Source organism: Episyrphus balteatus, chromosome 1 (assembly GCF_945859705.1).
Source record: "Episyrphus balteatus chromosome 1, idEpiBalt1.1, whole genome shotgun sequence".
Classification (NCBI taxonomy): domain Eukaryota; kingdom Metazoa; phylum Arthropoda; class Insecta; order Diptera; family Syrphidae; genus Episyrphus; species Episyrphus balteatus.
This window is the reverse complement of record NC_079134.1, coordinates 48,013,521-48,038,982: the sequence shown is the minus strand read 5'-3', so window position 1 is coordinate 48,038,982 and position 25,462 is coordinate 48,013,521. Positions and strand designations below refer to the sequence as shown.

Genomic DNA, 25,462 nt, shown 5'->3' with positions numbered 1-25,462 from the left:
ACATTTCTTTCAAGGTATCTAATTCTGAACAAAAAAATAAAGTATAATATCGCATTCATTTGACACATGTGTCAGCGTGATGCTCAAGTCTTCTATTTTGTGTCGGAGAATTTCCGATGAAATTCAAAGCACAACTGTCAAAAAGTCCTTGCTGAACACACTTCATCGCAATGCGTTGATGAGCGCCATGTTTCATCGGAAGATTCTCCGATATGTCAATCGGAACGGATACCTCGATGGAAAATTCTCCGATTACGAACAAATCGGAAAAAAAAAATTTCTCCGAACGGATACCTCGATAGGGCTGAATAATATTAATGAAACTTCGTACAATGGTTTTCTTTTTTTTAATACTTTATACAATTTTATGTTTGTGCTCCACATATCAAGTTGTGGCCCGATTTTTGTGTACTGGAAAAGGTTAACACATTACAAAGCCAAAATTGGAAATTAATACTAGAAAAATGCGGAACGAAGTCCGCCGGGTCAGCTAGTTTATTATAAAATAGGTGCCTTTTGGTATGATCGATCCCGTCTGTAAGTTTTAGCAATTTTAGTTGAGATGCCGAAGAGTTACGGTAAATTTTGTGATTTTTCATCGAATTTCTATCGTTCATGAGCAAAGTAAATTGTATTTTTAACACTGATAAAATTAAAAATTTAAACTTTTCCTTTTTATAACAGAAAGTGAATATTCAAAAGTATTTTCTGTGAGAAAATGAGTCATAAACAAAAAAATAATCCAGAACATCAGATATGATATGACTGGGGCAAGATCGCCCATGGGCGAAATTGGAAGCTCTGGTAGCTTAAAAAAAAGTGAAAAAAGGAGTTCACCGTTAATTCTTCTAAAAATCTTAGCGACAGGTGCCAAATAATGCTGTAATTGATGATTCTGAAAAAGAGGACTTTGCAGGCTGCATTTGTACCTACTACCTACAACTGTTATCTAGATCCAATCCAAAATATTGTTGGATTAAGTGCGAAATGTGTACTAAATGGTGCCACAAAGCTTGTGCTGTGAGAATGAATGAAAATATTACATAATTGTGTTATAATTGCAAATAGACTGCAAAAACAAAAGAAAACGGTCTTTCTACCAACAAAATTTAATAGGGCGGTCTTAACCCCAGGCTGAGGCAAGACCTTTATTGGTAGGTTTTTTTTTTTAAACTTATTATCTTTTGTTTAATATTTTTTATTTTTTTTTTATAATAATGAGAGTTCCTACAGTAAATAATTAACTTAATGAATAAAGACTTTATTTTAATAAAAAGTAGTTTTTTTTTGGGCGGTCTTGCCCCCACTTCCCCTATATCGATTTCTTTTTTTTTTATATAGGTATATGATTATTTTTATTACATTCGAAAGAAGATATTTTTGGATCAAAGTCTCGAAATAACTTTTGATTTACAGATATAAGTTCACAGTAACTAAGCCTATGTATTTAGGTATTAAAAATTGTTTTTTTTTTTTTTTCGGATTTTCGAGCAAAAATCAAGGTACCTTGCCTAAAAAAAATTAATTTCCAAAAATTTCCTCAAAATGCATAAGGTGAGACATCAAAAGAAAGACATTTTTAAGCTCTATTCATAGCTGAAAACCAATTTTTCTTGGAGGTCTGGTAGCTGATTTATTTGAATATTTAGTTTTTTTTTTTAACCGACTTCCAAAAAGGAGGAGGTCTGTATTTTTTTTTATGCCTGTTACCACATGACTTTGGACCGGGTAAACCAATTTTGATAATTCTTTTTGTATTCGAGAACTGCTGCCTGTGTGGTCCCATTTCAATTTCAACCAGAATCCATGTGAAAACCATAAATACAAGTTTCAATCCATAGAAGTAAGTTTGTTTTTTTGATAAAAATGATTATCATCAGGTCTGTATCAATTTTTTTTTTCCAGGAAAAGGTATCGCTCAGCTACTTCTCTCGATTCTCGGTAATCGGTGATGTGAGTTATTACTTACATAAAATTAAAAAAAAAAAATTGAAAACGGTAAAACAAATTTGGGGTAAAAAATTGCTTTTCTCATTATACGGTCCAATATCATTTTTAAAATGTACATGATTTCATATAAGTTATGCCTAAAAGTATTGTAAGTTTGAAATTTTTTGAATGCTTTAAATAAAAATAAAAAGAAAACAATAAAAACTCAAAAAATATGCTAAAAAATAGGTGTTTTTCAATAAATCATAATATTAATTTTTTTTTCATTAATTACCATTATTATAAACCAAATTTTTGACTTTTTATAAAAACCATTTTGTCGAAGGTCTTTTTAATTTTTTGTTTTAAAAAACAATTCATAACGTTTAGAAAATAAATAGTTTAAATTGTACCTTAAGCCTGCTTAACATACCTTTTACGTTTAGAAAATAATCTCTTTTTTCAATGTCTTTTTACCGAAATGTACCCTACTTAATGAACGAATTTTAAAAATATTCCTTCGAAGTGCTCATTTTCAGACATATACCTTTTACCTTTTTTATAAGGTATCGACGATATCTTCACGTTGATTTATAGATCAATCAATTAATTTTCACTGTCGCTTCTTCTTTTCATCGAGTTTCAAATCACAACGATATTTAAGAAGTTTTCTCTAAAAAAAAATAAGAAGCAATTCATGTACCAACTGAAATTATAGTATATGCTTGTTCTTTTTCTTCCATACAAGAACGTGTGTTAAATAAAGTCAAATCACTTTTATCGTGTCACACATTTTCCTTCAAATCCTGCCCTGAACCACTCATATATATCATACTCGTTTGTGGTGCTTTAAAGAGCTTTGTTCATTCGACATATTAATTGATTTTAATTCCGATCTCGAGCGATTGTTTTTTTGGAAACATTTTAAAATTTTGCGGACAGGTGTCGCCGAATTTGCATTTCAATTTATTAAATAAACAAAACATGAGAAGGTCGTGTTTTATTTGAAAATCCCTAAAGTGACAGATTTTCAAACTTAATAGTTCCCCAAAATAAAAAGCACTTTCCTTTCACACACATATACCATAAATAAGCTTGTTGTCATTGTTTTAATTAAATTTTTGGTAAAAGGCTTAAAAGCAACTTAAAATTTAAATGATTTATTAAGTACCCTTTTGCTTTAATTTATTAAAAGAAACTTTAGCGTGTACAGTTTTAACAACTTAAGTTGGTGTGTGTTTAAAGGTAGTTAATGGGTTTTCGAGACTCCGAAATATGGTCTTCTTCATTAAATACATTTTGTTAAGTTGAGGAAGGGCTTTGAGAAAGGTCATTATATGAAAATCTCTAAAATAGTTTAAAACCTCACAGACTGTTCAAACTCTCCCACAATATGTCCTTAATTGAATGCATTTCACACAAAGTATTTATAAGTCAAGTGCGAATTTCTAGGGAGTTTTCAAAAATTCCTATATCTTCTATAATAGTCTGACCCTTGACCAAAAAAAAAGAAATCGACTTTTACTTACGTTAATTGAGCACTGAAAGTTTTTCATTTTTTTTTTTTACTTTGTTCGACTGAATTTATTATTATTAACTTTCTCCTTGAGACAAGAGTTTTGTAGCATTTTCAAGAAGTTTGAAGGAACTTACTAGCACACTATACTGCGAACAATAAAGTTACTTAACTAAAAGTCCCATGTTAACACGTTTCTCTTCTTTGCTCTTATAACAGTGTTCTCTGTCTTCGTATATACCTACTTTAAAATTATCGACCAAAGATAAAACCCTTTACTTTTGTGCGTTGTTAGAATTTTTTTCAATAAAAGTTTATAGTCTGTGATGATATATTTTATACACCATATCGTTGTGAGTTTTTGGTGTTTGAGCGAAGAATGAGTTTGAGTACATATTAGGGAGAGAGACTTCAATTCCAGTCAGATGGCTTAATCGATAGCACTTTGTTATCATTATGATGGAATACAATGATGAATACAAAAAAAAAAAGCAACAGATGATATGATTTGAAAGATGAGTACAATTTACTTTAATATGTGGGCTGGAAAAAGATGAAAATTGTGGTAATAGAAATCATGTCACAGGACCAATTGAAAGTTGGAATAAGAAAAAAATTTAATAATGCAACAAAACTTTCAAAGAAAGTTTGGAAATGTTAACATTAACTTAAAAAAATATATTATGTTTATCATCTGTGAATTAAAAATTTGACTCAAAATAGAAATTAATCTTTTTGTATACAAATTTTATCAAATTTTGAAAAGATCTCCCTTAAAAAATCATTTTTTTTTTCAATCGTCTTTTTAGCAAATTACTTTACGTATTCTTGAAGGAAATTAAACGCTCTAGAAAAAAGGCCTAATACACTTTTTTTAATAATTACACTGGTCGGCAACGAAAATGGAGCTTGAACCAAACCATACTTTTGTGTGCTGATTCCGAATCTGAAATCAAAATTTCACTGGCAAGTCAAGTTTTCGAAATATTTAAATATTAACAGGTTCAAAAACGCGTTTTTGTGGTACTTTTGGCGTTGAATTTCATCACCGTTAAATTTTTTTTGGCAAAACTACATATGCAATATTCAAAAGCCATATTTTATCGTCTTAAATACGTTTATTTTTATTTTCAAAATTATTTTTTTTCTAAAAGATATTTGGTATAGAAAGGTATGATGTCTCAAAATCCAGGTGGTTAAGGTAACTTATGGTTTTTGAAGCAGATTTGAAGTAAATTATAGTTTTGGACTCCTGATTCGGTTGAAAAAATAGCAAAATATTACGGAAAAATAATATTTTTAGATCAAATGTCAAAAAACATTTAATTTAAAATTATGTCGTTTTCGATTGGACGTCCAGAATCGTCCGGAAGCGTTTGGAAGTCTTCTGAAACCGTTTTATTGAATTAAAAATGACAGCAAGAACGCTTCTCAGAAGAGAAATTCTCTCCTCGATTCAAAATCAGAATCAAATCCAGAAGCACTAATATTTTTTTCTGTAATTAAAGAAATAAACGCATTATATACTTACTTAAAATATTCTGCAAACCAACTGTCCCATTTATTAGCTGAATATTACCGTTTTTGAAAATTAATTTGCAATATTTCATTTGAAGGAAAAAAAAATTAATTTATATTTGACATTCAAAATTTCACAGAATAACTAACACAAACACAAAAAACAGAATTGAGTATAAGTGATTCAAACTGTTTTATTGGATTTCAGAATGAGTGAATCCTTGAGTGATTCCAATCGAAAACGACATTAGTTTTTGGGAGTTTATAGCTAAAATTGTGATGAGCAGAAGTGATGGAAAAAATCTGTAAACTGTTTTGAATTCAGCACACCCAAGTTTATTAAAATAACCTTACAGAGTTCTTGCTCCCGAATTTTTTTGTTTTTTTGCCGAGTGTTTTTAAATTGATTATAATCAAACGGGCTAGACATATTCTTGTAGGAAACAGATTGCTCTACAAAAAAGGTCTTGTGTACTTTTTTTTATTAATCTAACCATTTGAAATATATTCGAGGTCAAAGTTAAACAAATTTATAATCACATTTTTTACTTTTTCAAAATTTTCTAGTTCAATATTATTTTCAAATAAGCGAGATGTATTCTTGTAGGGTCTCAAAGGTTATAAAAAAAAGGTCTTTGGTAGAAATAGATTGCTTTAAACGCAGCAAAAATGAGCTCGAGATAACAATCAGACGGATAGGGAAAGTGAAAAAATTAGATCTAGCAATTCTGTCTTTCTGTCTATCTATCCTCTATCTCTCACTGAAGTGATCTATTTCAAACTTCGTAGTCAAGAGTTTTTGTTCGTTTCCTAGAGGGAAATTGAATTTTTATTTTTTTGATCCAAAATTAACGATACTTTTCTCAAATATTGCTCTAACGATTTTTACATATAGGTACATTAGGGCGTTCGTTATTAGAGATTTTTTCGAGAGTAAAGTTCCTAAGTTTAAAAAACTATTTCAAAATAATTTTTAACTGATTTTCATTGAAACTTTGTTTTTATGTTATTTAATATATTTTTTTAATGTTTCCAAATTTTTTTTTTTTTTAACATTTTTGAAATTTTTTTTTTAATATTCAGTTCTAACGATTTTTTAAATTTTAGTTCTAAAAATTCTTTTTTTTAGAACAATTCATTTATAGACCAGTTCCGAAGCCTTCAAAAACATTAAAAAGTAAGAAAAAATCATAGTAGGATCTAGGATGAAACCCATTGGAAAAGGAGGTGAATATGATAAAAATTAAAGGAAAAATAAATTACGGGCGAGCCGAGTTCGGGAAGTGGGTGGGTTGAGTTTTTATTGGTAAAAAATGGTATATCTCGATTTCCCGCAAAACTACAAGTTCTATGGAAAAAAGTTGTATGGCAAAGTTGTAAAAAGATCTACAACTTATGCATTTACAATTTTTTCACATAACCTCAAAATTTATATGAAAAATTCAAAAAACCGAGTTTTTGGTTTTTTATTTTTATCTTTTTTCAAAAAGATGTTTTTTTCTACAAAATTTGGTGAAAACCTACCTTATTATGTCTCAAATACACAGTAATTTATTTGATTTAAAATATTAATTTTTTAACCTTATTTTGACTTAATATCAAAAAAACACCCTAATTTTCAATCGAAAATTCACGTGTCAAAATATCATTTTTTTTTCAAAAAATCGTTGAAATCTCTTCTTTCTGATGGTGTAAACATAAATTTACATTAGTATACCATAATACATATTCTCGGAAAAAAAAGTACAAAAAAGTAAATACGATGTTTTTTCTTCTTCCCCCCTAGCAGCTTGTTTGTATATCTCTCTTTCATTTAAAAAAAAAAATTTAATCGATTCAAAAATTGAACAAGACCAAGCTTTCAATTTTCACAAAGTTTCAAACTTAGATGGAGTTTCGACTTAGATGGAGTTGACGGTAATTTGTTTATTTTTTAAATTTTTTTTTATTTGAAATTTCAAAACTTCAAAAACAAAAGAGTTAATAAGAGTTAGTTAATTTTTTTATAATAGATGTCAGGTAAATATACATGTGATATTTATATTTTGAGCTTTTTTTACTTTTTCGTACTTTTTTGACTTTGTGTTTTGATGTAGTTCAGGCTTATTTATTAAAATTTACACTATAATTACACAAAAACCATTAGATTTTATGTTACATTGATAAATCTATTGGTTATTGAGTAGTTAAAGTGTAAATTTTAATAAATAGGCCAAAATTGTTAAAAATGATAAAAAAAATTTTTCGAATTTAAGTTTTTTCATTTTTTGCATTTTCCGAGAATTAATTTTGAATAAGTTATTGTAATATTCTTCAATTTCAATTTAAAAGAAGTTTCCAAAATTTCAGGTCTTAGTCAACATTTACACGGTAAGGACAATGGCCAAAGCTTATCTTTTTATGATATTTTCCACTTTTATCTTACTTTTGAATTTGTTTTGAGGGGTGCAATTATGTATTCTATTTTGCTGCTCAGTTACCTCTATCGGAATCCAAATGAATGCCATAATTCCTGAATGTTGCCATTTTTCTAGAATTCTCAGAATCGTTTTCATTTATCCTAGAAGGAATATACATAACTCAATAACCACTGTAATGGAAGCCAAAAACACAAGACCAATAATAAAGACAACTGTTAAAATTTCAGCAGAAACAAGCTTTACTTCATCGTTGGTTAAATTGTTCTTGGAATTTGGCGTCTATTTGTTTCAATGAGAACTTTTGTTTTTTTTTTTTTTTTTGTGGGCAATTCATAGTTATGAAGGACATTTCAAATAGGAATTCTGAAACAAATTTCTCTGGAAAAAATAAATTCACAAATCAAATGTTACTCAAAGCTCGAAAGAAGAATTTCAGAATTCATTTGAAATAAACAACAATATGGAGTCAATTTCGAAGCAGACTTTTAATAATTGAGATTGTTAAATGCATTTTTTCGCAGAAATTTGAGTCAATTTTTTTAAAGTTTTTTGTTGTACTGAGTATCTTTTCTGAGATATAAGGACTTCATTTTCCAATGCTAAGCTGATAACATTTAGTTTCGTGTGAAAACGGCAAAACCCTCCTTGGCAAAGATTATATTTTTTAACATTTGTATTCTCCTGGGGCTAATTTAATCTATTTTGTCTTACTTTTAATTGAATTCAAAAGATTTCCTTAAACTTTGAAAAAGGATCAAAATATTAATTTAGTGCTGATGCCATCAAAAGTTAACAAAAAAAACAAAGTAGATAACAATCAAATTTATATTTCCATGGATTCATCATTTCCGTTAATTGATCTCTGGTGACGTAAACATTATCCAATTTTCTACGATGGTTAAGGAAATGGTTTAAATCAATTCTTATTTCTTTTTTTTTTTTACTTTTTTTCTCCTCGTCCAAACGACCGACCTTTTGTTATCTTTCATTTGCAATCAGTTTCCTTTTAATGGAAATGACATTTTCCACTGTCAGGATTTAGAAATACGGAATACAGCAAAAAGAAAAAAAAAAAAAAACAAATACAGAGATTTTTTTTTAATTCGACCAAAGTATGAACTGAACTAAAAGTTGAACTTAAGCTCTTAATTGCCTCATTTACCCTTTGGGTCAACCTTTTTAAAATTTTTCTGTTTTTGTTTTTTTTTTGTTTTTAATATAAATTTTAATTTCGTTTGCCTTGGGATTATAATCTTATTTCACTTCGACAAGCCAAACAGGATTACAGATAAATGGGAAAATTATTGCTGATTGGGACTCGGATATCTTCATTTCGCACAAAAAATTTGATTTAGTTTCAATTTGGGTTTAGATATAAAGAAAACTCTTTTTGAAATCCATTTATTAGAAATGAAATGTATCCTTTTTTTTTAGTGCGTTATTAGAACGAGAAATGATTTTTGTATAAAGGAATTATAAACAGGGTTAAAGCCTACTCGGTTTTCTAGATAAATACCATTTGCTGGGAGTTCTAGTTCAATTATACAAAAAAAATGTTACGTATACACACCAAAGTGACCCACAAATTATTGGATTTGCTTTTTTAATAACTTGCTTTTGTCTAGAAAAAACTCACATGATATAGGAAAATCGCAAAATCAGTTTAAAACTAGAATGCATTCCAGGTTTTGCCCACTGCAAACCGAGATTTAAAATAAATAAATCGAGACTTAAAATTAATAATATATCAGTGAAAAACGAAGATAATGTCAGAAAAAGTAAACAGATTACACTGAATCTGAAGTCAAAACAAATTTTTGAAATGTGTATCAAATTTTACTAACAAGTTGAAAACCGTTAACCGTTTTCCAAACTAAAAGAGATATTTCCCCATTCATGAAGAGTAGTACCTATAATTTAATTAAGAATTGAGGCTTTTAAAAAGAATCAAGTTATTGCATACAAACCAATCGAAATGCTGAATTTTATTTCAAGCTTTCTTGAAAGGAGTGAATTACATTTTTTAAAGGTTTTTTAAGAATGAAAGGGTAAGATTAGGTATTGGAGATCTAGCCTTTTAAAGAGCATACATTTTTGAATACCCCCAAATAGTTTGCTTTATCTTTTGTTTCTGAAAATTTTGAACTGCATTTAATATTCAAAATTTAGAGTTTTATTATTAACCTTTAATATAACATCAAAATTTTGCATTCTTGATTTTGTATCATTAAGTTTCATAAAGGTCAAATCATGAAATATCGAATTCAGGAATAAGGTACTAAATTAGCAACAAATTCTTGCATACATACTTAGATTTGCAAATTTTCGTTTTTGCCTAACCAGTTTGACGGATGAATGACGTCATCGAAGCACTAGTTTCTCTCCTCTAAGATGGGATTGGGTAGCGATAGAAAATTAAAAAAAAAACTTTCATGAAATTCCGTCTATAACTTTGCGTTTTTATAAAACTTACAGGTAAATAAAGCTCATAGATAAAAAAAAGTCTCCAAAATTGTAGCTGTTGCAGTCGATTTGTAGCACAAATCGTGGAGCATCAAATTCAGGAATAAGGTACTAAATTAGCAACAAAATATCATCAAATTCCTGCATTCTTAGATTTACAGATTTTCACATGTTTAAAGTATCAAATTCAAGATTGGAGCACTAAATTAGCATCAAATTCTTGCATAATTTCTTTATTAAAATTTTGATGTTTTCGCGTTTTTTCGTTTTATCCACATATGTTCCACAAATGCAATCTCTTCAAAGCATTTCGGGAGTGAAGGTGTAGGAATAAAAGTAATTGATATGGACTTTTTTGAAAAGGTTTCAAAGAGCTCCTTATTTTGATACCATTTGTTTGTGTAAACTGTTCAAATGCATTTCAAGTGCAAAATGTGAATCATTGAATTCAGAATAAAAGTATACTAAATTTGGATCAAATTAGAATCAAATTCCTGCATACTCAGATTTTTGAATTTCCGTTGGGGCTGAGCTTTGAACTACTTAAAAAAACGAGACAGGTAGAAAAAACTTTTTATGGAAAGCAACACTGAGCCAAAAAACAACGTAAAATCAATCGAAACCACTTTGAATCAATGGAAAATCACTACATTTTTAGCCTAAAGTGGAAAATGATTGAATCAAAGTAGTACACTTTAAATCTAAGTTGTTCACACATTAAAAAAAAAATAAAAAAAAAAGTAAAACTGGCATCCGCTGGGGATCGAACCTGCTATACCTGGGTTGACAAGCTTGTGCTTTACCACTGTGCCATCTCACTTATAAAAAATTGATGTGACAAACTGTAACTTAAGCATAGGACGATTTTTAGAAAATTAATGAATATATTTTTCACCATTGATTCAATGTAGAACGGATTAAAAATTACTATGCGTTTTTTCTCTGGGTGAAGAAGTTTATTAAAATTTTTGATTATGCAATCAATTTTGAAAAAAATTATTTACCAAACTGTAAATATTGATAACACATAATAGAAAGGGAACCTCGACTTCAAACTATATCAGATAGTTCATAAGTCATAACCATTAAGTTCATGGTCTGTATTAAACCACATCACACACATAAAATAGATTGAAAAATTTATTCAAAAATCCACTTTTTTATTAATTTTTATATTAAAGAGTGTGTGGAAGAACAAGTTGGCGAAGGATTATGAGGTAATAGAAACTCTGACACAAGGTTCATGGTCTTAATGAAAAGATTGTATGAGAATTTATAAGAGTTCAGTTACCTATATAACTTTTAAAATGAATATCATAAGTTTTTCAAGTGAATCTACACATAATACAATGAATAATCTAAAAGTAATGAGGTTCAAGTAAAATGAAGTGAGAGAAATCATGATTAAAACCTTTTTTTTTTCTTACAAAAAATTTAAATCCTTTCTCTTTTACGTAACATTTGTACCATAGAAACTCATTCATCAACTTAAAAAAAAAAAAAAGAATCATATTCCTCCTTGCCATCCACTTCCTTCCTAAGGCGGAGGATCTCTCTAATTAGCTCCAACCAACGCTAACACTCTAAAAAAAAAAGAATGCTCAAACACACATACATTTTCACTTGTCTCTATTCATTTTTAAGAATAATTAATGACAGCTTACATAAAGTTTAATTACCCATCGTGTGTATAGGTTTAAAGCTTCTTCTAACGAACTATTAACACGTATCTACACACAAACCCATATATCTTTTTTTATACAGAAGAGGCAACAAAATTAAACTTATAAAAACCATAATATAGAGCTCAGCTGATGAATGAGTTTTAAACCGAAAACGTTCACTCATCTTTTATATTAACTCGCTCCTCTCAAATTACAGACTTCTTCTTCTAGCTGCTGTAGAAATTCTAAACATGAAATAGATAAGCACCGAGTCAGTCAAATAAATTAATGGATAGGTAGTAAGAGAGGAGTATACCTATCTTATCTAATATACCCTATGCATTTGTCGTATATCTGAATCTAAAAGATAGCAGCTTAATGGCTCCAAAAAGGCTTTTCTTCTTTGTAGTCATAATTCAACTAGACGACAAACAGCAATGAAAGAAACCACAAATACCACAAACCACTATATAAAGAACAGTCAGAGAGAGTGAGAGAGAGACATAACCCCATTTCGTTGATGGCGCCATTAATAGTGGGGATTTTGTAAGAAAAGTTATCATTACCCAAGGTTCGCCTTTCCTTAAAGGGGGCGCAGAAGAGTACTTTCCCGTCCATTGCCCTGGCATGCGATATGCCATCATCCCCAGAAGTGTTTTTACGTTGCTTTTTTTTCTGTTCCTGTTCGTATTCGCCAATTCACATTTCATGGTATCCGATTTGTTTATTCGGATATATCCGTACACTCTCAACTCAACTCATATATATTGCATATTTATGTTTTGTATCTTATAACTTAAGTATCCACCAATGAGAGAAAGGCTACCAATTAATCAATAAATAACCACTGTGCGTATAATTAGATAATTAATTCATTATGATTATCCTGATTGAAGGTTTGTTGTATAAGGATCTTTTGGATTTAATTTAATAAGGCACTCGTGCTTCGGTGTTGTGTTGTTTTTTGTTTTCTTTATTTATATCTTTTATTTTTTGTATTTATTTATTTATTTTTGCCTGATTACGTCTTTTCTGAGCTTATGAGTTGTGTGTGGAGATAAAAATCATAAATAATTTAAATACAAAAAAAAAAAAAAAAATTCAAACCAATTGGGCAAGAGATTAAATATAAATCCCACAGAGGATTAATTTTTTTTTTCTTTTGCCTACTTATGGTAAATCCTGAATTAATGGCTGAATGCATATAAAATATATACAAAATGGTATAATAATTATGATAAAAAAACGAGAGAAGATAAGATTTAAATGGCAAACTAAGCAGAGAATTAAAACGATAATATATACTAAGAGGTAGGTACACCTTGGGTAGAAGGATTTAAATTTATATTTTTTTTTCTTTTAGTGATTCGGTAAGGATTTTTTTCGGTAGGTAATGACATTGCATTTTATTAATAAATAAATTAAGTTTTTAATCTTATTGAACTTAAAAAAAATTCAACAAAATTACGTTCTTGGCTAGATCAATACGATTATCTTTTTTATTCATTTCCTTGACATTTTATAATCAAATCAGATAAACATTTTCTTTGGTAAAATTGCAGAACTCATTAAACACATAAATAATTTTTTAAAAAATCTTGAGGTCACCCCTGCCCGATTCAAATAAAATAAAATAACTGGGTCGCACGTACTTGCTCTTATGATAAAAGTAACCCTAATGTTAAAGCTTTATATTGATCAAAATTAGGAAAAATTTACAATTTGATTTTTAAATAAACAAAACTGAACCTTTTTTTTTAAATAATGAAAAATCTTGTATAAAAACGAATTTTTAGAAACAAAATATTGAAAATCGCTAAGACTGTTTAAAAAAAAAGAAATGGTAACGGAGTTACGAATAACAGAGTTACGCGCGACAGAGTTACGAGCAAAAAAATATTGAAACAAAATATTGAAAATCGCTAAGACTGTTTAAAAAAAAAGAAATGGTAACGGAGTTACGAATAACAGAGTTACGCGCGACAGAGTTACGAGCGTCAAAGTTCGCAAAAACTTTGAAATAGAAAAAAAAATAAGTATACTTATTAAGTATACTTATTTTTTTTTCTATTTCAAAGTTTTTGCGATCTTCTCACAAAAACAAAACCATATATGTATATCTATACCTATCCAATCAAACTTTTACAAGATTAAATAACACCCATTTTCGCTTTACTCATTTAGTTCTGACCAATGAGAAAAATGTTAATCTCTTGTTTGTATTTCCATAATTCCATATCGTTTCTCGCAATTGTTGCCAACCCAAAAATCACATGTCATAGCTTAACATACGTTTAGAATTCGTAACTCTAGTTTTTCGTAACTACGGTTTCACGTAACTTTGACGCTCGTAACTCTGTCGCCCGTAACTCTGGTATTCGTAACTTCGTCGGTTTCCCAAAAAAAATATACATATATAATAACGTTTGTTTGTGACCCTACTCCGCCCAGTAGGTGGAGCTGTTGTCAAGTTTTCAAGTTTTAGGAAAACTTGACAACGACTGAACAGATTTTTGTTAAAATTTTGTGTGTGTGATATCTGATATGGACCCGGTAGTTGTCGCTGTTGTCAAGTTAGGCCGTGTGCGAATTGCGTTAAAATGTTGGTTAAAATATGACGTTTGGTTAAAATTTGACACTAGCATGGTGAATAAAATGGGTTAAAATTTACCCAGCTGCTGAGCAGGGTAAAATTTGACACTAGTGGTTAAAATTTGACGTAATGCGTTGATATTTTAAGAAATGTTAAAAGTATTAATACAAAGTACTTCCTCAAATTAATATTCATCTTGAAATAATAATTTGAAATAATTGTTTGTTTGTTTTTTATTTTTTATATTTCTATTGTGTTGGCAGCTGGAGAACTACGAATTAGTGTTAGAAGACTGAATTAATAAATTTCTTTTTGATCATAATGAAATGGGAATTTATAGATAAAATAAAAAAAGTATGTGAAATTGAGAATTTCTTACATTTTCATACTAGAATATTTAACTTGATATATTTTCAACTGGGTTTTGTTAAAAAAAAATAGTTAATTGAACATAAGAAAAACCATTTTTGAGGGTAATTTTGTTTTATCTTGGGGGAATTTTATTCAAAGTAGTACCAAGAAAAAAGTCCCATTTAATACATTTTAAACCAATTCGCACAGCAAAAAAATAAATTTGATCCCTTTTTTAACCAAACGTCAAATTTTAATCGTGGTAGAAATTTTAACCAACATTTTAACGCAATTCGCAAACGGCCTTATAGTTAAATTCCATATTGGGAGTCCGAACGGCTCTATAGGCTTTTATGAAATTTTGTGTGTGTGATAAGATTTTTTAAAATGTTATTTTCTCAAATAAACGATGCCTATCCCTGGCATATTATTCAGATGTAGATATTTTTGGAACATTCTAGTCATAAAGAGAACCTTTGTCATCAGAATTTCTGAGCATCTCTTGCTAAACCCAATTCTCATGGAGCGATAAGTAGGCATCTCGACAGCAGAAAAATTGATAGACCCGTAAACTGTCTGGAATAATCCGTTCCCAATTCATTGGAGAATTACCCAGGCAACAAAAAATTGATACCACATTCCGTAATTGTTTAAACGATAATTGACTATAGCTTTTATAGGGGCTTAAGGTAACTACTACTATGAAGGTCAGACCTATGCAATTCTATCCAGTATTATGGACGCCGCCGCCGGAACATAGGCCCTATTTCAGAGCTTGCTACATCAATTGCATCAGCGACCTCAAAAATCAATAGTTGAGTCCGATTTAACATCGGGAAGTACTTGTTATGGTCTAAATAGTGCAAATGTTCAAAAAAGTGCTTCCAGTTCATTAGACTGCATCAAATAATGTTTAAAGTCGTCGAATTAGATGATGTAGTGCGCTCTAAAATAGGCACTTGGTAATAGCTTAAAAAACGGATTAGAATATCAAGACTGCCGCCATCATGAGGAAAAACTGCGACGAAGTTCAAAGTTGGGCAGCTACAATCGGAGAAATTGCCTGTTCTCCCGATTAAAAATTTTTAAGTTCCCAGCAGCAAGTATAATACCAGCGGCAATATTGCCAAGCAGCCATCAGAGATGCACCTCTGAAGTGCAGGGTTTCACTAGGTTACCAAAAAGAAGCTCCTGGTTTGATGATGAGTATCGCCAAGAACATGTATGTAGCTTAACAGAAAGCATACAAAGTGGTGCTGCATAAAAGGACCAGAGGTACCAATTTATCCTATAGCAGGAATGAGTTTCGGAAGTTCTACTTGAAGGCAAAAAAGAACATAAGATTATAAACCTAGAATTGAACACTGCAAAGACGAATAAGGAAACATCATAGCCAAATTGTAAGCTTAAAGAAGCTTATTAGTTGAGACCCGAATCCCCAATGAATCGCAGCACTGCCTCAAGGTGCTGCTGTTCAGCCTAAGTTAGTATGAACCTGTCCCAGTGCACAGTGGGTCCCGCCATAGGTCAAAAATAAAAAAAATAAATGTCAATTTTTTAAAATCCAATGATTAAACAACGTTCTACAATCTGCCATCGAACCAAAACCAAAAAAAATTTGACGGTTACCCTTTTTTTCATTTCTTAATAGCCATTCAAAGTCGGTATATAAAAAAGGTACAGTTTTTTAATCGCTGCAGTTATAAGGTGTGAACTTGCGATAGTGATAGCGGGTGTTAAAAATTGTGAACAGTATTAAATTGTTATGGATATTAAACGAGAAGGTTAATACTTTCTAAAAACATAAATTATGTTGTTAAATAACATTAAGGCTAATTGTAATGGGGCTCGTTAGCAATTTTAACCATTTTTATTTAGCTCAATTTTCATTAAATTAGAGATTTATTTGGTTTGCCTTCGAGTGCCCTCTACAATTTAAGTTCTCAAATGAAGAAATAATAGCGCCGTTTTTTCCCCTTTTCGAGTAATACGAGTTTAAATGACGATACACGGAGAAAAAAAATTACAACGTAAAACTAAAAAAATTCCTTTTTGGCACTATTATTTTTATAAAAGACTGAACTTGAGGGTAAGAGTAAAGTGCTCGACTGACAGGCAGGTCCATTTCCGGTATTAACCATTTTTTTTATATTTTCAAAAAAAAAATTTTTTTTACCTTTTTTTATTTTTCTTGAAAATAACCAGAATTTTAAAAAACTGACTTGATGCATTTTTTTGCAATAATAAATCATATAAAATGATAATACAGGTATTTCATTAAAAAAAAAAATGGTCATTATATTTTTGACCGCACTTTGTATGGGAGGTGACCCACTGTGCAGTGCTTCCATTTGTCAGTTTTTTATTTCAAAACTAAATCCAAAAATTCTTTTTCAAATTTTTAAATTCTGGTCTAATTCAAGACAGAAGATTTTTATATATCTTCCAATTCAAAAAAACAAACAAAGGCCTTTGATACACCATTACTTTTTTAAATTAACATTTGAGTTTTATGAATTATTTCTCTTATATTAGAAGGAACTCAAAAAACTTAATTAATTATAAAATGCATAAAACACTATCAAACAAATTATTTGTCTAGATGTTAGAAATGCTGGTGGCAGATGTTATTTTCGAACCCACACCTACACCGTGATAATTCTTCGTCCTAATTACTAGCTCGTGCTATACTTTTCCAAAAAATAAAAAATTGAACAAATAGGAAATTATTTATTCTGCGAATTCAGAATCAAATTCTAACAAAGTTCCGTTGTAATGACCACCCCCAGTATTCACTCACCTATGATAGCGATTTAACCTTTTTTTTTTTTTTAAATTGAGGTCGTGTGAAAAAGGCCCGCATGATACTCTTCTTCATATCTAAATTAAATTATTTAAAATGTCAACTGAATGACAATTAAAAGAGAACATTTTTTAATGTTGGTTCAAAGAGCATGTGTTTTTAGACAATTTCAATTTAAAAAAAAACTTGTAATTTTCTCTTTGTATTTTTTTGAAAAGGAAAAAATTAGCAATATCATCGGGACTTTAGTTTTTTAATATATTTTTGTATGTCTTCATTTATTTCTATAAGATAAAATAATAAGAAGATAATTGAACTAATTTTGTGGAATCCTTCGATGAGTTTTGACTATTGCTAGCTCTTTTAATTTTAAAGGAAAAATATAAATATTTTTTTAAAACATATTTAAATCTTAAGGTCCCTACTTAGCTTCAAGTAATTAAAAATCAAAAAGCTTACTTTTTCCATAAAAATAATATTTTTTTTTTTCTTAATGGCTACCTATCAGAAAATAATATTGATGCCTTCACTCACTCATATCTTTTCTCATAAATGACCCTTTTTTTAATAAAATTTTCTTTCTAACTTTGTGCCACAATTCAATGAGTCTATATTAATGTACGAACCTATACCCTACAAACTTTCATTACTCATAAAACGCCTACCAGTATTTAATAAAAAAAAAAAAAAACAAAACAAAGTGATTTAATCATAGCATAGACCTATTACACATAAAAGGCAACCATAACCACCTTTATAGATAAAATATACCTCTGCCAAGTCGCGAAAATGTTTAGGTTTCATAATAGACACCACTCTCATTCATCTCCACCCTCTTTCAAGTCAACCCTTCATATTCTCACTCATTGTGCTCTCGCCATTCTAAATAATATCATGAAACAAAGCTTTTTAGATGTTGCTGCTACTGCCCACTAACCTGCCTTTGATCATTCATTTAATGCTAATTAAAAACCCTTTTAATGTAACGGTTCACCGATCCGTACTTAAATCTTTACTTTTTCGTGCTTTTTCTCGGTAGTAGCTAGTAGGTCGTATACCTAGCTGAGTTTTAGAAGAAAAAAAGGATGTGTTTCTCAGTCACAAAGGTACTTAAATGTTATTTATACATGTGTATGTGCATAAAGTTGTGTGAGTGTGTGTATTATGCTTTAAAAAAAAGCGTACTTCGCTTTATATGAAAATTAATGGTTTCTGGCTAGACTAATTGATATACAAAAGATGGAGGGTATGTTGTTGTTAGGGAAAGTATATTTTTGCTAAAATAGTTATTGTGTACGTCTACGCTACGTATACCTTTTCACGGTTGGGGGTAACTTATTCGGATATTTTTAAGCATTTTTGGGTAGATTCAAAAGAACATTCAAATCAATTCAAAACAAAGAAACACAGGATTGCTTTTCCCATTTTATATACATACCTCCCGCCGCTGGAAACGTGTGAATGACCTGGTTTTTAGGTGATAGGGTGTCTTAAGAGACTTAAAAAAGATTGCCAAATTATTAAAGTAAATAATTTTAAGTAATACATTAAATATACATTAAATTTTTAATATTCATGCGTTAATTGGATGAGTAAATTAAAATAAGGTAAAGAAAGTAACTTGAAAACATAATAAAACATAAATATAAATTAAGTTACTTTAATTTCTTAATTTCAGAAAATAAAGGAGTAAATGAAGATTGAAAAGGCGATAAAAGAAAACTTGTGCTAAGTATTTTACAATTTTACAGTCGGACCCTTAAATGGTCTGTTGTAATACAAAGCAGAAGAACTTCGAATGGAAGTTGAAACCTAATATCAAAATATAGTGATTGGTTGAAGGTTCCTCAAGTGCAGATGTTTATTAAGAATAGAATGTGTCATTAAATATTCAACTTTAGATGCTTATAAGCATTCTAAAAAAAAATGTTTAAAGTAATAAATCAAGGTCGAAAATTGAGAATTTTATCAAAAAAAAAGTTACGCATACGCCACAGTGACCTCTAAATACTTTCTAACTCAATAATAAATCAAGACCATTTTGGCCTGGTCAAAATTATATATTAATTCTGTCGAAATATTCAATGCAGAGTTTCAAGATCTTGAAGCCCTTCTTAAGCGCCTATAGTTGCAGGGTTGATTTGCAGAAGATGCGACAAAATGTTAAAGCATTGTTTCTCCGTCTGAAGGAAGGGAAATAAACTTCAACTTCCATACGATATATTTCTATTGTTTTTTGGGACATCTTATTCCTGTATATCTGTTGTTTTTAGTATGCTAACTGCCTTGAAAGATAAAATACTCGACTGTATCACACGAGGTTACTTTTGTAGTGAAAGTTATTACGAGTGTTGAGGCCTGTTGTTTAGATATACATTCGTAGAAAAATAATTTTACTATAACTTTTATAAAAAAGTTGTTTTTGAATTATGTTTTTGCTTAAAAAACATTACGTAAGGTATCACCCATACACCGGAATTATAAATTAGCTACGTACTTGTGTTAAACGTAGCTTGGAATGTTAACCCTTTATATTGAGGTCTCACAGCAGTACAAAAAAAATAAAAATTTAAATCTATGTAGTACCAAAACGTCCGCAAAGCTTAGCTCTATTAAGATCTGTAATTAATTAGTTTGGTTCAAATTGTAATTTGTTAAAAAAAAAAATGTTCCCCACAATATTCAATGGTAACTTATTTACTTAAACTCGTTATAACTCCGAGTTCACTTTTTTGTGACTAGGTTCACTTCAGCTCTTTAGCCCTCCTTATTTCAAGAGCGTGTGTTTTAAAACTAATCGCCTGTAAGCACTTGCCTTTAATAATTATAAAACACATATTTAAAAAAAAAATAATATTTTCATTATTTAGGGCCAATTTTTCAACCTCAGATAGAGCTTATTCCTAGGAATAAAAGATTATTTGAAGTGAAAACTTCTTTAGTATCGTAGTGATTTGAAACAAGATGAAACGAAAACGCTACACGACTTCAACTTGTTATAACTTTTTTGTTTTAATAGATAGATGAATGAAATTTGTACTGTAGATAGGTAATTAAATAAATTATAATTGTACAACATTTCAATTAATTTCATATTCAAAATTCGGAGATAACGATAAAAAGATGTTTTTTTCCAACACACGTTATATCTTTTGATCTAGTGCACATAAAAATTTGATTTAACTTTAATACGCATGCTGATAACATAACCGTTTACTTGATTTATCACACATAACGTTACGTGCTCTACAAGTTAAATTAAAAATACCTCAAAACACCTGTGGAGATCTGTTGACCAGTTACCAGTGTAGGAAGTACCGTAATCTCAGTCTGGAAATTCGACATGGTTGACTTTAAAAAATTTTAACTTCTCTTGTAGACATCTTTGAAATAAGATTTATACATAAGCTTTCACTTGGTATAAAATTTTTCAGAGGTTGTCAAACAAAAAAATTGATTTAATAGCATGAGAACATAAAAATAAATGTTTTTTTTGCTTTTTGGATGAAATTTCATCGTGTTTAAAAAATTCTAGCTCTTTTTGTAGATGTCTCATAAACCTGATCGATATATATATTTTAAGCTCTTACAATAAGCTTTCAGAGGGTATAACATTTTTTATAGGTTGAAATTGATCGAGTTCAAAAAATTCTAGCTCTTTTTGTAGATGTCTCATAGACCTCATCGATATATATATGTATTTTGAGCTTAGACAATAAGCTTTCAGATGATATAAAATTTATATAGGTTGTCATATAAAAAACATGGATTTGAAGGTGATAGAATAAAAATAGGTAGATTTTTTCTATTTTTTTTTTTTTTTTTTTTTTTGTTTTGCAAGAAAAATGATATCTTAAGGTTTCACTACGTGTGAATTGCACACATGATTTTTTTTTAATTATATTGACATTAATTCTTCTTATAGTCTAACCCACACACGATTGATAAATCAAGGCTTAGTTATTTCTACACTTAGAGCTCAAAATAAAAGTGTGAAAATTAAAAGAACAAACTATTAAAGGTTTACTTTTAGACATTTTCCAAAAATTCAAAAAATAACCCTGTAAGTTAAGAGAGAAAAAATATGTTTTTTTTTATTTCAAGAAAACCAAACTTTCTAAATAAACTGTCAATAACATATTTATATCGACATTTCTGTTATTTGAATTATTTCGGTAGTGTAAAAACAAAAAACAAAAAAAATTAAAAATGAAAAACTTAAAAAAATAATTTAAAATTCGGTTTGAAGTTAGAAAAAATTTTTGTACGAAAACCTAACTTTTAGTGGATAATCTTAATAAAAATCTATGAAAAATTGTCGAAAATATTAATTTTGGATTTAAAAAAAATTTGTTTAGTGTTGTTTTTTTTTTAAACCTTGTTTTCATATCAGGATTAATAATTTAATAATTTCTTTTTTTCAAAATTTTATACACAAAAAATTATAAAAAAAAACAACTCCTTAAAACTTGTAAGAAGAATTTTCCAAAAATTCTTTTTTTTTTATAGGGGAAGTGGGGGTAAGACCGCCCCTTTTAGCGTTTAACCGTCTTAAAAAGCAAAACATCTTTTAATTAAAATAAAGTGTTTATTCAATAACTTTAATGTTTTTTGTAGGAAATGTCATCAATAAAAAAAAATTTTAAAATACTGAACAAAAGATAATACGGTTTGAAAAAAACATCTTACAAAAAACCGTCTTGCCCCCATATGGGGGCAAGACCGCTCTATCCACTTCTGTTAATAATAAAACCGTTTCTATCTTAAAATTTGGAATCTTTTTGCATTAATCACAAACGTATGCTATCTTTTCATCGGTACCCAAATTTTATTACGAAAAAAGAAAAAGTTAACACTTTTAAATATTTCATTTAAAAAAGTACAAATTTCTTTTCACAACAAAACATGACGATTTGATGAAAAATCACAAAATTTACTACAATTTTTCGGGATTTCAACCAAACTTGCTTTTACTTACAGACATAATCGATTTTACCAGAAGCCATTTATTTTATATTAAAAGTCCTGGCAATTTAATATTTTTTCATACAACATAGGTAGTACAAAAACCGTCTTGCCCCCATAGGTGGTCATTTAACATAAAACAAAAAGATATATCAAATATAAAAAAAACTCATTTCTATTAATACTTGAACCCACTCGCAAATATGCCCAACCCAATATAAATTCAATTTATAATTTTTTTTTGTTGCTCTTCTATAATAATTACAAAGTTCATTATTTTTTGTTTTGCAAGTTTGTAATTAAATATTAACTGATGTTAATAATGCTCATTTTTTGTGTTTAAAAGCCTTTTGTAAATATTTTTTACCTGAACAATTAAAACGAAAAAAACAAAAGAATATCGTAATATTTAGCATAACCGTTGGCATTTCATAAAAAAAATAAGTTAAAATTAACTCCCCAAAAAGCCTCCTGACTAATAAACAAGAATCAAAAACAATGTTAAACGGTCAACAACTTTTATCGATATTTAAAAAAAAATTAACTATAACTTTGTATACTTTCCGTTAATAATAGTAAATTTATATGAATATACAGTTAAAACTTTTAAATTAAATAACGAATCAATGGATTCACCCGGAATTTTCAGATGAAACTATTTTTATATACCACTTCATATGGGTACTGGTATTTTTTTGTTATATTTCGAAGCAAAAATCAACCCTTATTCAACCTTCACAGCCTTATTTGTCAGGCAAATATCACCATGTGCATACGTAGTTTTGTTTATGTCCTTTTCCGTATTGCCTATAATTTATACAAAACGTTTTCCGAAGAAGGAAGGACACTCAGATACCCACTCACCATAAATCAAATGTGTTGAAATATTATCCGTTTATATTTTTTTTAAATTTCCTTCTTCCCATGAGTGTCCTTTTTTTATATATACATACAACCGGAGGCTCCTCTGGAGTTGTTTTTTTTTTATTTTAAGCAGGATATCCAAATAATTGATTACTTGACAAAATTGAACTGAGAAAACATTTCTTATACTGATATACCCGGATATACTCATATGCGGATCACCGTTGCCGCCATCCTGCCGCTGCTGTCAATTTCATCATCATGCTCATCCCCATTTTGTATAAGCTTTTTTTTCACTTGAGAGGTGATGCTTATAAAATCCTCCATACATATTTCTTTTAGTTTTTGTGGTGTGACAGGATTATACAAAATCCATTATTTTTTCCTGAATATAAAAGAAAAAAATAAAAAAAACCTACATGATCCTTTATACCTACAAACAACGTCCGTTTATCTTCATTTTGTAAAGAAAAATATTAATATTTTATATGAGAATACGTGATTATTTGCCAAGAGATATTATAAGCAACTATACAACCACTCAGGAATTCCCCATAAAATAATATCCCCGGAGAATATTTTTATAAAAATTCGCTCAATGAAATTGGAGTCAGTCTTTTTCCCCAAACTTTTAGATATGGGATAAATGTTTGAACACATGTATACTAACTTCTTTAATACAAAATCAATAATACATATAGATGCGGAGAGCCGAAGCTAATGGAAAATACATTATCGAATGAGAAGCTTATTTCAACTCGTCCACGTCCAATATAATGTGTTCAATTTTAAGTAAAGAGAACTCTTGTATCCCTTAGGGGAAAGGTGGTGATATACGCTTTTATAAAACATATCCAATGTAATATGAGTGGGTTTTATAATTACCTTCAAACAAACATATCGAAAGGGCTATATAATAGATTTTGTAATGGATTGAGGGTAAATTAGATGAGTAAATAATTGCTTTCGACATTTAGGGCCTTAAGCTTTAAATTTCCAATGATATTTTCGAAATAAACAATATTTGAAAACACTAATTTTAAGTCAATCCGTATTCAAGATTTGAAGATACAAGCATTCGAAGAATGTAGTTTATAGTTTTGTAGGATTATTTACTGTAATAAGCATTCTTGTGGTAATAAGGACTCATCAAATGTTGACGGCTTTTTTCTATTGTAGGTACCCTTGCAAATAGGGATGGGCTTAACTGCTACTTTTGGATAACTGTTACTACCTGTTATTGCTACTTTCCAATAGCAGGTATAAATACCTGTTACTGAAATAACAGTTAGTAATACAATTTTCACTAAAGAACGAGAGTGCAATCTCATTATTTTGAGAATGATATTTAGTAAGAGCAGAAAATTATCTTTAATTGTGGCAATTTAAGTAGTTATAAAATGCGTATCTTTTGCAAAATATAACTAAAACCTGAAGTTATTTTTTTTTTCTGTAATTATAATGAAACCATTAATTATGGATGTCCAAAATTACAGGTATAGAAATATTTCTTACAGTAACAGGTATTGGGGAAAACGACGAAATTTTGGTATTAATTTTACATTTTCTCATTTTTCGTATGTAAAATTATACCAAAAATAACAGGTATAGAAATATTTCTTACAGTAACAGGTATTGGGGAAAACGACGAAATTTTGGTATTAATTTTACATTTTCTCATTTTTCGTATGTAAAATTATACCAAAAATAACAGGTATAGAAATATTTCTTACAGTAACAGGTATTGGGGAAAACGACGAAATTTTGGTATAAATTTTACATTTTCTCATTTTTCGTATGTAAAATTATACCAAAAATAACAGGTATAGAAATATTTCTTACAGTAACAGGTATTGGGGAAAACGACGAAATTTTGGTATTAATTTTACATTTTCTCATTTTTCGTATGTAAAATTATACCAAAAATAACAGGTATAGAAATATTTCTTACAGTAACAGGTATTGGGGAAAACGACGAAATTTTGGTATTAATTTAACATTTTCTCATTTTTCGTATGTAAAATTATACCAAAAATAACAGGTATAGAAATATTTCTTACAGTAACAGGTATTGGGGAAAACGACGAAATTTTGGTATAAATTTTACATTTTCGCATTTTTCGTATGTAAAATTATACCAAAAATAACAGGTATAGAAATATTTCTTACAGTAACAGGTATTGGGGAAAACGACGAAATTTTGGTATTAATTTTACATTTTCTCATTTTTCGTATGTAAAATTATACCAAAAATAACAGGTATAGAAATATTTCTTACAGTAACAGGTATTGGGGAAAACGACGAAATTTTGGTATAAATTTTACATTTTCTCATTTTTCGTTTGTGTTTTTAACAGATTATTTGCCTGAACTAAA

At 29.1% G+C, this 25,462-nt stretch overlaps 1 protein-coding gene across 2 annotated transcripts in view; it reads right to left on the bottom strand.

Moving 5' to 3' along the window:
* LOC129906757 (mucin-2) overlaps window positions 1–25,462 on the bottom strand; it is a 175,379-nt gene that overhangs the window by 131,803 nt on the left and 18,114 nt on the right. The window lies entirely within an intron of this gene.